The sequence below is a fragment of the Vulpes lagopus genome, chromosome 10, assembly GCF_018345385.1.
Source record: "Vulpes lagopus strain Blue_001 chromosome 10, ASM1834538v1, whole genome shotgun sequence".
Taxonomy (NCBI): Eukaryota; Metazoa; Chordata; class Mammalia; order Carnivora; family Canidae; genus Vulpes; species Vulpes lagopus.
The window spans coordinates 54,172,115-54,187,817 of record NC_054833.1 but is presented as its reverse complement, the minus strand read 5'-3'; the positions used below and the strand labels follow the sequence as shown (position 1 = coordinate 54,187,817).

The window sequence follows — 15,703 nt, the reverse complement described above, 5'->3', positions numbered from 1 at the left end:
TGTGGGGTCTGTGTAAACAACAGGAACATTAAAAATAAAGTTATTTCACTAAGGAGAAGTTTTGAAAGGCCTTAGAAGTTTTTTCCCCAACTGTAGGATGTTGTACTCTTGTGGTTATATCTCCCTCAAGATTATTTAGTTTTTGAACAATAATCCTATCATATGCAGCACAAGCTGGGAATTTTTAATAGTTCTATTTCAGGTCATTTTCAAATGTTTTTCTTATTAGAAGTGTGTCTAGACCCCCATGAAACACAGCAGCATTCTTAATATGGTCCTAAGGCATATCCAGGATGGTGTTACATTAAGAATAAAACATATGCAGATGAATTGTATTAATTTGACCAACATCTTGAATAGTGTGATGACCATGCATATATATTTCTCTAATTCATTAAAGTTGGTATAATCATTTTTTCTAGGACAATATTAATTTTACTAGGCTTGAAAAGTTGTTGAATTCACTTTGGAAGCCAAACATAACTGCCGAAAATATGAAAACATTAAGGCTAATAAAATCTGGTATAACTTATTTTTCACGTTGTTTTGAAAATAAGTTATTCAGCAACTTGAAGCAACTATAATAAAACTGAGAGGCAGTCTCTGAAAAGCCAAACTAGGTATTCCTAAAATCATTCTGGAAAGTCTGTGTACTTCACTTTGTGGGAAAGATTTAGGGCCTAATTCAGAGCTAGCTTGGTCTTACTTTGTACATAATTTTAAACATTTTAAAAGGTTTCATTTATTTGAGAGAGAGAGAGCACAAGTGGGGGAGAAGGGTAGAGGGAGAAGCAGACTCCCTACTGAGAAGGGAGCCTGACATGGGACTTGATCTCAGGACCCTGAGATCATGACCTGAGCTTAAGGCAGATGCTCAACCTACTGAGCCACCCAGGAGCCCCTGTATATAATTTTAATTGGATCAAATACAAGGTTTCTCTATTAAGCAGCAGACTGGAGGGTGGAACATGAAGATTAATATGGTAAAATTGGGAATGAGAGGGGATTTTTTAAAGATGTACAAACAAAAGAATGTAAAATTCAGTATGGAGTTTGTGGTTATTGAATATGCTTGCAAACATCCTGATTTATCTCTTTGGAGCTCCTACATATCAATGGGATGTTCCATGAATTAAGAAATAGAATAATGGTGCTTAATTATTATAAATACATTTAAACTCATTTGGCTATATTCTATTTAATATGGTAAAGTTTTACATTGCCAATATAATGGAAATTTACTGTTAAAAATCAAACATTAACATTGTACATACATGTATGTGTATATAAGTTTTAACTCCAATTTAAACCAAAGCAATAGTTGGTTAGCATTTGTAAAAACAATCTGTCTCAGAAATCAGCATTACATAATTTGAATGCTTGATGCCCACATATCTTTATCCAAATATACACATGAAGATTTTGTTAATTTGTATAAGCAATACTAGAAATTATTTTTCATTAGTGACATGAATAGTGTCCTATATATATGTGGTTGGTAGGAAATACTGCTCAGACTCCCTTCTTGAATGAATGAGGTATAAGAATTCAGCAAAGTCATCAGTTGAATATCTGGTGCAGAGTGCAGTCTTGACTAGACCCCATGGGACCTATATTCTCCTGCTTCACAGAGTTCCTTGTCTCCTGATCTAGTACAAAGCCGACGAGTCCTACTGCCAGGATACAACTGTGTTCACCTCAGAGTAAGTCTGCCATACAAGGTTGAAGTATCTGAGCAGAATTAGATTGTCCTCAGAGCAGCTTTAATAACTGGCTATTTGCTTTATACTAGTTTGCTAATAACATCTATCTGTTTGGCATAGATGCTTCTATTGTTTTTTTTTAATGTTATTTATTTATTCATGAGAGACACACAGAGAGAGAGGCAGAGACACAGGCAGAGGGAGAAGCAGACTCCCTGAGGGGAGCCTGATGCGGGACTTGATCTCAGGACCCCAGGATCATGCCCTGAGCCAAAGAGAGATGCTCAACCACTGAGCTACCCAGGCATCCCAGATATCCTTCTATTGTGATATAACAACTGATAGGACAGTTGTGAGGGAAAAAACATTTAGCCTTCTACCCTAGCTGCCAGAGATGGTTCATACTTATTCAAAAAGCCTAGGATTTACTTCATTCATGGCCTTGTTAGGTCAGTTTACAAAACAAACATACGTTATAGAATCATGTAACTGCACTGTTTGATAAAAGGCAAATAATTTTGTCCATAAATTTCTATTACCTAAGACTTACTTCATGACCATCTCATTCTTTGATGATACTGGATAAATATGGAATTACATGCAAGCCCTGATTTTTAGTAATTTAGAGTCCCACATAGCAAAGAGAAGACATTATAAAAAACCCTGTGAAGAATATTAGCTAACTATCATATTGTTCCTCAAAGCACAAATTTTATAACATATTCTATTAAAAATGTTCAATAATCAAATAATTTTCAGAAATACTACATAATTTGCTACTCTCAGACAATCACAATATACATCAATATGTTATAGGCTCTGAGAAAGTTATCATAAAACAACCTGCTTAATTTTGCTTAAACCAGCATTTTCCCAATATATTAGACATTAATTTGGGAAACACTGAATTACAAGGAAATCTGACTTAGACTCACCTTTAAATTGAATTGGATGGTCAGTATTCAGAGGACACTGGTAAACTAGGTTTGATATTTAAGAAAACTACCAGAAAGGTGAGGGAGGTGAGAATACGGAGTCAATAAAACAGAAGTTAATGCAGAATCCATGTAAAAATAAGTTTTCGTCCATAAAATTGGTGTCCTGGATAGGAAAGACAAAAACTACTTGACATATTTGGCAAATAGGGTCTAATTTCAATTCTAAGATCATTTTGGGGACGCCTGAGTGGCTCAGTGGTTCAGCATCTGCCTTTGGCTCAGGTCATGATCCCGGGGTCCTAGGATCGAGTCCTGCATCGGGCTCTCTGCAGGGATCCTGCTTCTCCCTCTGCCTGTGTTTTTGTCTCTCTCTCTGTGTCTCTCATGAATAAGTAAATTTAAAATAATAAGATGCATTTTAATTTCTCATTTAAAACAGCTCTACAATCAGAATAAACCCTGTTTCTCTCAAACACTCTTGACCAAGTGACAGTCATAACATGGTTGACATCATTCGGCACTTCTGGTAAGATTCAGAAACTCCAAGCATTGAACCTTGTAGGGTGGTGTTTGTGAATAGAAGCAAAGTTCAAAGACAGTAGTGGAGCACTTTGCAAATAAATACTATATCATCAACATGCTTGATGACCCAGAAAATAGAATTATATGGAAAAGCACAGAGTTTAATAATTTTCAACCAAAAAATTATTCAGGAGTGTTGGATCCTGAATTGGAATAAGTTTCAGGGATACTTAAATCAATGTATTCTGCTAATGCTTTCATTTTTATTTATGCATAGAAGCAATTTAAAAAATTATGTATGAATAAGTTATATATGAAACTTATGTATTAAGTTTAATTTAATTTAATTAAGTATTAAGTAAGAAAGAACAAAGTTGGATGTATATGAAGCAAATCGTGGGAGAATAGAGCATCTTTTAGAGTTCTTTGAATAAGCATAACGTTTCTAAAGAGAACAAAGCACTGATTAGTTTAATTAGGAGCTTAATTGACAGCTTTTTTTTTTCTTTTCCAAGGGTACACAAAACAATGACATATCTTAAGACTTTATCTTAGGAATGTTTAACTGTATTTAATTCTCCAAAGGATGCTAGAACTTTAAAATATCCATCTTGCCATCAAATTTCTCAGAAGAATTCAATAATTTCTTAGTAGTTTTTATTTTGAGATAGACATGTGCATTCAGACTGACCATTTTAGCAAGTGGTAGAGAATTGGATGGAATTGAAAGATCTCTGTATGTGGCTGCAGTGACCACACTTGGCATAAACTATTTGCAGGCCAACTGGCTTTCTTCCTGGTATGTTGGTTGACACATGATAGGGATGATGGGGAAAACAATACAGTTAACAAAAAATGTGTTAAAGAATTACTGCCATAGGAATCTGCAATTATCTGATAAGCTCTTGGCTGAAAATCTGATGCATGAGTTTCCTTTCTAAAACCTGTGATGAGATTTTTGTCTACACAGAAGCATTAACAGACTGAAGCTGCATTCCAGGTTTTTCATTTGGTCTTTCTTCCTCCTCACTGACTGCTGGGTGTGTTACACATCAGTAGATTTGAAATTCAACAGTTAGAAAGTTATGATCTCAAAAATACATACTTTCTATTTTATTTATTGTATGTATTTTTCCTCTTTTATAAATCAGCAACTGTAACCTTTTTATTTTAGCAGGGAGTTATTAAAAATGAAAACCCTACCATATATTAAGAGAGTTATGCTTCAATGCAATATAACTATAAAATCTGTCTTCATCTCTAGAAAAGGTAATGAATTAATATAAGTGCCATCATAATCTAGTCTTTTGCCCTCCCTACTTTTCTAATAAAAATGCAGAGAGAACATTGAGAAGTTGAAGATCACTCTAAAGAAAATAGGGATTTACAGAATGTAACCTCATCAGGCTGTTGGTGAATTATAAAGGAAGAAGGACGTTTATTTTGAGAACCATGAGCATTAAAATATTCACCTCTCTGGAGGTGCTACTGTGTTCATGAGGCGTGTCTGAATTAAGTTAATCTCAGCAAGAAGAACAAAGTGGACTTGTAAAATATTTAATTATCCTGATATTTTTCACTTTTTCTCGCAGTTTTTTTCTCCATTAATGTCAAATAGCTTATCTTTAGTCTTTAGAATTAAAAGTAGGATAAAGACATCCTAATAGTGATACAGATGTCATTGTCCTCCAAGATCTGCACTGCCTTAAAATTTCATCTTTGTTGTATCATCCCTATGGATGCATCTAAGCAACATAAATTTGAAGGGAGATGATTGGCATATATGTTGGTACTTCTTCACTGCACAAAACTCTGTGCCAGACTGACAAGCCAGTAATTCCATTTTAAAACAATGAGTTACCCAAATTTTCTGCTGACATTGGCTATCACTACTAATACTGCCTTGCATGACACATTTTAAAAGTGGAGTTGCAATTTGAGGTTTAGTTGTTGAAAGACCTGGGGAAACAGACCTTATAGGATGAGAAAAAGGGAGAGATTCTTGGAGACAAATGACAAACATAAAACTACATACATCAAATCTTCCTTCTATCAGGAGCACTTTAGGAGAAGTGCAGGTAGAGAACAAGTTTTAAGAAACAACTGGTATATGAAAGAACAAAGTTGGATGTATATGAAGCAAATGGTGGGAGAATAGAGCATCTTAATTAGGACTTAGGAGTGTTTCAAAGATGGGACAAGTGCACATGAAACCTGTAACATGTCTTTGGTATAAAAAAGCAGAGTGTGATTTATGGAAGAAACCCCAAGTTTAGGGGTGGACTGAAGAGGATCAAAGAATGATCTCCACAAAAGGTACTCAAATTGCTAACTCAAAGAATACTTTGCTCATTTGTAAAATGGGGAAATAGCATTATATTAGAAGTTGATTGTATTAGTGTTTGTCACATGGAAGGCAAAGGCTACCATTTTATAGTAAAAGAAGTTAACAGTCAAACAATATTAGGGTAGAAAACAGCATTTTTTCAGGAGTCACATAAAGGTATTTGTTTATATATGGGAAAAAAGATATTGGAAGATATAAAGGAGAGAACTGGAGAAATATAAGAGGCAAATTGGATAGATCGCTGGGCCCAAGGAATTAAACATTTGTTCTTAAAGTCATTCAACCAATATTTATTGAATACCTGCCATGTGTCTGGCAATGCTCTAGTTGCTAGGGATACAGCAAACTAAACACTCAAAGAGCTTGCAGTCAACTATAGTGGTAGAGGTAAAATACATACCAGGTTAGAATTAGAGCAAAGAGGAGAAAATAAAGCCCGGAATGGGGTGATTAAGTGTCAGGAGTTTGGGAAGGTTGGGAGCAGGGGATGGGAGTGTTGAAATTGTAGACAGATTAGGCAGGAAAGGTTTCTCTGAGAAAATGACTTTTTAAGTAAAAAGCTGAAGGAAGTGAGAGCAAAGCATACACATATCTGAGGGAAGCACATTCCAGAGAGGAAACAGCAGTTGCAAACACTCTGTGGCAGGAGTGTGCCACCATGTTCCCAGAACAGTCCAGAGGCCAGGGGGTTGGTACAGAAGGAACAAATGGGGGAGCTGAGGGACAAGGAGTGGCCTTGGGGTCAGATGGTTTGTAGGGCTTTGGGGGGCATATTATAGAACTTCGCTTTTACTCTGAGATGACAACTCTTTGGGTTTTGAGCAGTGATATGTTCTGACTTACATTTTAACAAGTTAATTCAAGCTGATATAAGTAGAATGGCCCAGAAAGGGAGGTAGGCATGAGAGGAAGAAGATCAACGAGGATGCTTTGACTCTTGTGAGTGAGAAATGGTGATGTGTGGAGAAGTTGGGAGTGGCAGAAAGTGCTCAGATTACAAAAAGGTTTTTAAGGAGAACCAGTGGGATTTGCTAGTGGATTGAATACAGGGCATGAGAAAAAGGGAAGAGTCAAACATAATTTCCAGAATTTTGGCAACTGGAAAGATGGAGGACACTGAAAGAGAACCAGGTTGGAAGGATTATCAAGATCTCAGGTGGGGGCATGGCAAGGTTCATGTGTTTTTTCAACACCACGTGGAGATGTCGAATAGTTGGGTATACAAGCCATGAAATGGATAAGATTTGGGAGTGATTTTGATAGAAAACAGAAAATATCCAAGGACTGAGCCCTGTGAGCATCAACATGGAGAGCTTGGGGAGATAAGTAAAGATCAGTAAGGGTTACAGAGAAGTGGACACAAATGTGAAAGAAAAAGATGCAGATGTGTGTTCTGGAAGCCATGTGAAGATATTTCATATTGACTAGTGTATGAATTAGAAAAGCAAAAGAGCAGTTAAGAGAGTCATGTGAGACATGTGAGAATGGTTTTTAAAAATTGAAGGAAAAAGTATATTCCTCAGTGGAAAACAATAGCGGGAAAGCCTCATTAGAAGGGAATTAACTAGAAAGAACAGCAGAGTAGTAGCAGTTTTTCAAGGCAGAATAGTAATGACTGTTTGCACCAGAATGATCTGAGATATTCATTAAAACATGCAGATCCCTGAATTAGAATATTTCATGTATTTTCAGAAAACTCCACAGGTGATTCTCATACACATAATAACAAAAATTTAAAACAGGGAAGTAGATTCCTGGGAATAGTTAAACAAATTATATGTAAGTGTGCAAATGTAGGTGGTGAATATGGAGTTGGGGTAAGTGTTTCAGGCTCCCACAATAAATGTATTACTTTACTTTTGAACTTAATATTTTTCCACCAAATATATTAGAAAATTCAAATTGACAACATTTATTTTTTTTCATTTTCATTTCATGCTCTATGGGGGAGAAATTGAAAATTGAAATTTGCAAGGCCTCCTGTGGGTTTTCCTCTGCCTCTAAGGCACACTTAGACAACAATACAGTAGAATCCATCATTAAATTGCTCACTATTCTGTTGACTCAGTGATTTTGCATGTCAAAAAGGATCCCCCTTTCTTTATGTAAGCGCAGGCACACATGCACACATGCACAAACACACACACGTGTGCTCACTTACAACACACTTGATATACAAGCAGCATCTGAAAACCTGTGATAAAACTTCATGTCAGGCTTGTTGAAATCCATTTTTGTGCTTTTTGGGTAATCTCAGTGGCTTCCATGTCAAAGGAAGCTTTACCCTTATCTTTAGGGTAATGGGAGATCTCAACTCTGATAGAGTTAATTACCCAGTATTGGGTGTCCATGGGAAGTACAGCTCTACAGAGCAGCATTAAAAACTTTAATGTAGATTTCGAGTTCGATGAACTCTGATTATATTTGGAAAAAGTGGAAGGGATGAAGGGGGAAGGGTAGTGTACACAGTCAAAGGTAAGAAATGTGCAGGTAAGCATGTAATATTTATCTTGTGCTTTCTATATTCCAAATACTGTCCCCTGTGATTTACATTCAGTGTCTCATTTTATCCTTTGAGTTTTATTAGGTAGAACAGATGAAGAAGCTGAAGCTTGTTGACCCAAAATTAAAAGTGACAAAATTAGGATTATATAATAGGTCTGTCAGACAGTGACTCCTGTTCTTCTACTGTGCCATTGAAGGTATTTTGGAATTTAGTGTTACTACTGGGATTGCTAAATAATACTACAGATCTTGCAGTACAATTATATGTGTTATATCATTCAGATGCTTGTATGTTAAGCGTGAAGGAAATATCTGTGAAGTGTGTCATGGTAGAAATAACTATGCTCAACAATCAATCTAAAGAATCTGAAGGTCTGGGAGTAACCTACTATTGTCTAGGAATGCAAACATACAGAACCACAGGGAAATGAGAGGTGTAGTATTCTTACAGATAGACTTTCTCCAGCTTCCTGCCTCTAGGCATCCTATCTGACCTCTACCTTCCCTCTAGGCTCTAGGTCAGTCTGTGTTCTTCTTATAAAGGATGGATGGTTACTGGTTATGCTGCTTTAAATATCTTCCTGGTTGAGCTTGTTGTCTGAAAATGGTTATTAGCCAGCTCACTGTATCTCAACTGTCAATTATTGTTTCCCTTTTCCTAGTACTTGATTATGTCCAGGAATGGTTACATTGCCAAATGAAGGTCTTACTGTCACCCTCCCCTCTCCTTCACTGAAGAAAGATCTTTTTTCCTACATGTTAAAGGTTTTCTCCATTCATTTTTCTCCTCTCATTCTGACAGATCCCCATTGCCCAGACATTGGTAATGATGCCCTTAGGCTTGAGAAGGTGATCTGGGATAGGACTGTAGACTGAGGATCAAGGCATACAGGCTTTAGTCTGAATCCTGCCATGAAATGTTGTTGGGTCCTTGGTCTCCTCATCTTCAAAACAAAGTGTTTGACTATCTTTCTATCATTTCCTTGTCTAACATCTCCTCATTCTGTGTTGATTCTTTTCAAAAATGCATCCAGAGAATATGCATTTTCCTTGTCTTTGTTCTGTCTATAGCCAAACAAAGTATATATACAATTGACTATGGGGAAAACCCATGATAGACCATTTTATAAAAAGGAAGATATGATTGGGGAAACTTGTTTCTTAATAACCTTTGTCTGGTTTTCTGAGTATAACAGTGACACATTGCCAGTGGACAAAATGGAAAACACAGAGCATATAAAGAGGAAGATTGAAATCACATCTAATTTTTAACACAGTAATAATCACTGCTAACATTTCAATGTTCTTATCTGCTTGCTTTTTTCATTGTTTTCTCACTAAAATTAAAACCATTTTCTCTTTTGTGTACTACTTTTTTCCTTTCATTATATTGTCCTGAGTATTTGATCTTATTAAGTAGGCTGAATATATCATTTTATTTCTGCATAACTTCCCATGTTATTGTCATATCATACTAATGCAATGATCTCCATGGTTGTACACTTGTTTATTTTCAATTCTGCATATTTTTAATTATAATGTATGAATATCTGTGTGCATATATATGTTCAATGATTTTATCAATAACATAAATTTTTAGATTTGGAATTACTGGTCAAATATAATTATTTATCCATGTGGGCTGACCTTCTATATTTCCTGCCACCCTTCTTGTTTTCCTCTGCTCTAGCCACATGCATTTCATTACTGTCACATTGTGCTAAGTTTATTTTTCTCTCAGAGACCTTGATCATGCTGTGGATTTTCTCTAGCCACAGTGCATCCCTGTTTCCAGATTTCACAAGACTCACTCTCTTACTCCATTCTATTCTATTTCAATGTCACCCCTCTCAGAGGAGTTTTCCATGACTCTGTAGTGCAAAATAGTCTCTTACCCTATATTCTTTATCTACTTCCCCTGCTTTTGTAAAACATTTGTTTGCCACCTAAAATCATGTTGTTTATTTATGTAACTGCCTCCTGTTTACTTTTTCTTAATATTTTACTTATTTATTAGAGAGAGAGCATGAACCAGGGGTAGAGGCAGAGAGAGAAGTAGGCTCCCTGCTGAGCAGGGAGCTCGATGTGGGACTCCATCCCAGGACTGTGAGATCATGACCCGAGCCAAAAGCAGTTGCTAACCGACTGAGCCACCCAGGTGCCCCTCCTATTTACTTTTTTACTGCCCACCTTCCCACTAGATTATAAGCTTCCTGAGCAGAGGAAGTGTGGCTGTCTTTTTCATTCTGTTATTAATTCCCACTACCTAGAGCCCTGTCTAGCATATACTAGTTGCTTAATAAATATTTTTACAATGGATTGTTTGAAATTGTCATTTACCCATTTGTCTTAGTCAGTTTGGGCTGCTACTTCAGAAATACCAGAAACTTACTTCTCATAGTTCTGGAGACTGGGAAGTCCAAGATCAAGACACTGGCAGATTTAATGTCTGGTGAAGGTCCTTTCCTGGTTCATACATAGCCATCTTCTCACATTGTCCACACATGACAGGAGGGGTGCAAGGGCACTCTGGGGTTTCTTTTATAGAAGGGGCACTATTTCCATAATGAGGGCTCCCTGAGCATGTCTCAAAGACCTCACCTCCTAATACCATCACATTGGAGCTTAGGATCTCAGCATAGGCATTTTTAGGAGGCAAAAATATTCACTCCATAGCACCATCTTTCTATTTGGATGTTTGTCCTTTCTTTCTTTCATACTTTCTTTTCTTTAATTTTTTTCTTTTCTTTTAAAAATATTTTATTTATTTGAGAGAGAAAGAGAGCACATTCAAGAGAGCACAAGCAGGGGAAAGGTAGAGGAGAAGTAGGCTCCCGGCTGAGCAAGGAGTCCAACTCAGGACTCCATCCCAGGACTCTGGGATCATTAGCTGAGCCAAAGGCAGATGCTAACCGACTGAGCCACCCGGCACTCTCAAGTTTCTATTTTCCTTGTAGAGAATATTACATTAGAATAAGATCAATAATCTTATTAATCCTTTAAATGTTATGCTATTAATCCATATATATCTTATATATCCCATAACTCATATTTTTCCTGGTTAGTTGTTGGCCTTTTTAGAGTGATGAGTAGAGGAATTAAACATTTGTGCAAAAGTTAAAAATGTTCAGAAAGAGGATTAGAAGGTGATGGGGTGGTAGAGGGAACACCATGCTTCTCTCATCCCTTGAACAGATCTAGATAAATATCAAATCATTCTTAACACCCAGTAAATAGATCTGAGGACTGAGAGAATGAATTGCACAAGGAGAGAAGAGGCTGCATCATGGAAGTTAGTAAGTGTGGAGCTGTGATTTTTTGGGGAAAAGGATCATGGCTGCTTCAGAGGAGAGGGAGCCCTGATCACAGAGAGGAGAGAGAGAGAACAGTGCACAGGGGATCAGACAAGAAAAACACTTCCCCAAAACCACTAGCTGGGAAAATGAGAAGGGCTGATTATAATGAGTATTACAACCTATAGAGCTCAAAGACTGGAGTTTTAGAAGTCCATGCCATGGTCATTGTGGAGCTGGGCGTACACTGCCATGCTCCTATGGAGAAGGACAGAGGCTCAGGAGCTGACAGCAGGATCTGATGATCCCGAAAGATGCTTCCCCCTTCTTGGAGTGCATCTGGGAGAGATGGCATTACCATTGAACTTCCTTGCCCCTTAAGCATGGGGACAGAGACACCTACTGATGGTGGGTAACCTGAACTCAAGCCTTTTGTTGCACTTTACTCAACTTTAAGCTCCTATGTATTGTTACTACTGCTCTTCTGGACAAACTGCATGAGCCCCAGAGCAGGGAGATCCTCCCCCAGATAATCAGTGCAGGTCTGCACCACCTCAGGCCCCTAAAGGTTGGATTTTTGAAACTCTGCTAGCATACCTGAGATAAAATATGGGTTCACTGTTGGGTGGGCAGATGGCCTGGACAAGGACTGGGTGAAGGCAGGGATATGAGAGGTGCCTTGGACACACAGGGCAGACTGTTCACTCTTTTGTGAGCACTTCCTGGACAGTGACAGGTGTACAGTGACAGGTGTGAACTCTCCTCTCCAGGGGTGAGGAAGGGGACTGGCCCTATTTTTCTCCCCTGCCCATTAGCAAGGACTGATTTCAGTGAGCAACACACACCAACAATGGAGGCCTGAGCCACTCACACCAAGCCTCACCCCCTGCATTCTACAGGTACTTCTTTACTAGGGCAAGTGTGCCTAAAAACCAGAGCAGCGGGCCCCTCCCCCAGAAGACTGGCACAAATGCCCTGCAGACACCAATATACTGACCATAGAGGGCTGCAAAGCTTCAGCTCTAGTGAATATAGGATCAGGCCTCTTTAAACAAGCAGACCAGAGCACCCCTCGTTAAAGCTCACCACACTCTGGACAAACTCCAAATACTCCCACTGCAGGCAAGGAGAAACTCTGCAGAAGACTGACCAGAGGGAAAGTGCAGCCAGAACACAACAGCAGAGGGCATATAATACACCAGAAACACTTCCTGAAGTGCCAGGCCCTGGGCACTGCTTGACCTCTTTTTCATAAAGACATTACTCTCAGGAGCAGAAAACATAACAGGTTTTCCTAATATATAGAATACAGAGATCTAGACAAAATGCCAAAATGGAGGAATTCATCCCCTCCCTCCAAAAAGAACAAGAGAAGGTCATGGCCTGGGATCTAATCAAAACAGGTTTAAGTAATATGCCTAATCCAGAATTTAAAGCAGCAATCAGAAGGATACTAGCTGGGCCTGAGAAAAGCATCAAAGACACCAATGAGACCCTTATCACAGAGATAAAAGACCTAAAAACTAGTCAGGCCAAAATAAAAAGTGCTATAACTGAGATGCAAAACTGACTGGGTGTAATGACCATAAAGATGGGAGAAGCAGTGGAATGAATTAGTGATATATAAGATGAAATTATGGAAAATAATGGAGCTGAAAAGAAGGAAAGAAAAGTATTGGGTCACAAATGTAGACTTAGGGACCTCAGTAAGTCCATAAAGTGTAATAATGTTCGTATCATAGGAGTCCAAGAAAAAGAGGGGGAAAGGAGACAGAAGGTTTATTTTTTTTAATTTATTTTTAAAGATTTTATTTATTTATTCATGATAGACATAGAGAGAGAGAGGGGCAGAGACACAGGCAGAAGGAGAAGCAGGCTCCATGCCAGGAGCCCGATGTGGGACTTGATACCAGGGCTCCAGGATCACGCCCTGGGCCAAAGGCAGGCACTAAACTGCTGAGCTACCCAGGGAATCCCCAGACAGAAGGTTTATTGAAGCAAAATATAGCTGAAAACTTGCCTAATCTGGGGAAGGAGATAAGCATCCAGATTCAGGAGGTACAGAGAACTCACATCAAAATCAACAAAGGCTGGCCAACACCGAGATGTATTGTAGTAAATTTTGCAAAACATAGAGATAAGGAAAGAATTCCTGAAAGCAGCAAGGGAGAAGTAATTACTAACCTACAAAAAAGGACAAATCATATTCACAGTAGATTTTACCACAGAAACTTGGCAAGCCAGAAGAGAGTGGCATGATATATTCAATGTGCTGAATGGGGAAAATATGCAGCCAAGAATACTTTATACAACAAGGCTGTGTCATTCAGAATAGAAGAAGAGATGAAGAGTTTCCCAGACAAACAAAACTAAAGGAGTTTGTGACCACTAAATCAGCCTTGCAAGAAATATTAAAGGGGACTATTTGAGTGGGAAAGAAAGACCAAAAGCAACAAAGACTAAAAAGGAACAGAGAAAATCTCCAGAATGACTTAACAGATAATACAATGGCACTAAATTCATATCTATCAATAATCACTCTGAATATAAATGAATTAAATGCTCCAATCAAAAGACATAGGGTATCAGAATGGTAAAAAACAAAAACAAGAACCATCTATATGCTGCCCATAAGAGACTCATTTTAAACATAAAGACACCTACAGATTGAAAGCGAATGGGATGGAAAACTATTTATTATGCTAATGGATGTCAAAAGAAAGCCAGAGTATCCATACTTATACAAGACAAACTAGATTTTACACTAGAAACCGTAACAAGAGATGAAGAAGGTCACTATATCATTATTAATGGGTCTATCCAACAAGATCTAACAATTGTAAATATTTATGCCCCCAACTTGTTAGTAGGGGACTTTAACACCTCACTTTCAGCAATGGACATATTACCTATGCAGAAAATCAACAAGGAAACACTTTGAATGACACACTGGACCAGATGGACTTCAGAGTATTCCATACTAAGGCAGCAAAATACACATTCTTTTCAAGTACACAGGAACATTCTCCAGAATAGAGCACATACTGGCTCACAAACCAGGCCTCAACAAGTATAGAAAGACTGAGATTATGCCAGGCATATTTTCAGACCATGATTCTATGAAACTTGAAGTCAACCACAAGAAAAAATTTGGAAATATCACAAGTATATAGAGGATAAAGAATATTCTACTAAAGAATGAATGGGTTAACTAGGAAGTTATAAAAGGAATAAAAAATATGGAAACAAATGAAAATGAAAATAAAAATACAACAGTCCAAAACCTATGGGATGCCACAAAAGCAGTCATGAGAGGAAGGTATATAGCAATACAGGCTCACCTCAAGAAACAAACAAACAAAAAAATCTCAAATACACAACCTAAACTCACAGCTAAAGGAGCTAGAAAAAGAAAAGCAAATGGAGCCTAAAGCCAACAGAGGGAGGGAAATAATAAAGATTAGAGCAGAAATAAATGATATAGAAACAACAAAAGAAACCCCAGTAGAACATAACAATGAATGTAGGAGCTGATTTTTTAAAAGAATTAATAAAATTGATGAAACCCTAAGCCAGACTTATAAAAAAATAGAGAAAATAAATGAGTAAATAAAATCATGAATGAGAGAGGAGAGATCACAATAAATACCACAGAAATACAATTACAAGAGAATATTATGCAAAATTATATACCGACAATTTGGGCAATCTGGAAAAAATGGATTAATTCCTAGAAACATATAAACTACCAAAACTGAACCAGGAAGAAATAGAAAATTTGAGCATACCTACAACCAGCAAATAAATGAAAGCAGTAATCAAAAATCTCTCAACAAACAAAAGCCCAGGACCAGATGGTTGAGCAGGGAGCCTGATGACATGGGGGTTCCATCCCAGGACCCTGAGATCATGACCTCAACTAAAATGAAGAGTTGGATGTTTGAGTGAGCCACTCAGGTGATTCTACCAAACATTTAAAGAAGAGTTCATTCCTATTCTTCTCAAGCTGTTCACCCCCCCCCCCAAAAAAAATGGAAGGAATACTCCCAAACTCACTATATGAGACCAACATTACCTTGATTCCAAAACTGGAGAAAGATCCCACTAAAAAGGAGAATTATAGACCAACATTCCTCCCTGATCAACATGGATGAACATAAAAATTCTCAACAAGATTCTAGCAAATCAAATCCAACATTACTTTAAAAGAATCATTTACCACCATCAAGTGGGATTTATTTCAGGGCTGCAAGGGTGATTCAATATTGGCAAATCAATCAACGTGGTACACTACATTAATAAAATAAAGGAAAAGAACCATATGATCTTCTCAATAGATGTAGAAAAAGCATCTGACAAAGTACAGCATTCATTCCTTTTTAAAAAAGATTTTAT

At 37.5% G+C, this 15,703-nt stretch overlaps 1 long non-coding RNA gene across 1 annotated transcript; it reads left to right on the top strand.

Annotated features, from left to right (window-relative positions):
- The first annotated feature begins 1,297 nt into the window (after nucleotides 1-1,297).
- LOC121500358 lies at nucleotides 1,298-6,172 on the top strand. The gene is made up of 3 exons (XR_005990369.1): nucleotides 1,298-1,703; nucleotides 3,081-3,167; nucleotides 4,503-6,172. It is a non-coding gene; the product is annotated as an uncharacterized LOC121500358 (long non-coding RNA).
- The last annotated feature ends 9,531 nt before the right edge of the window (nucleotides 6,173-15,703 follow it).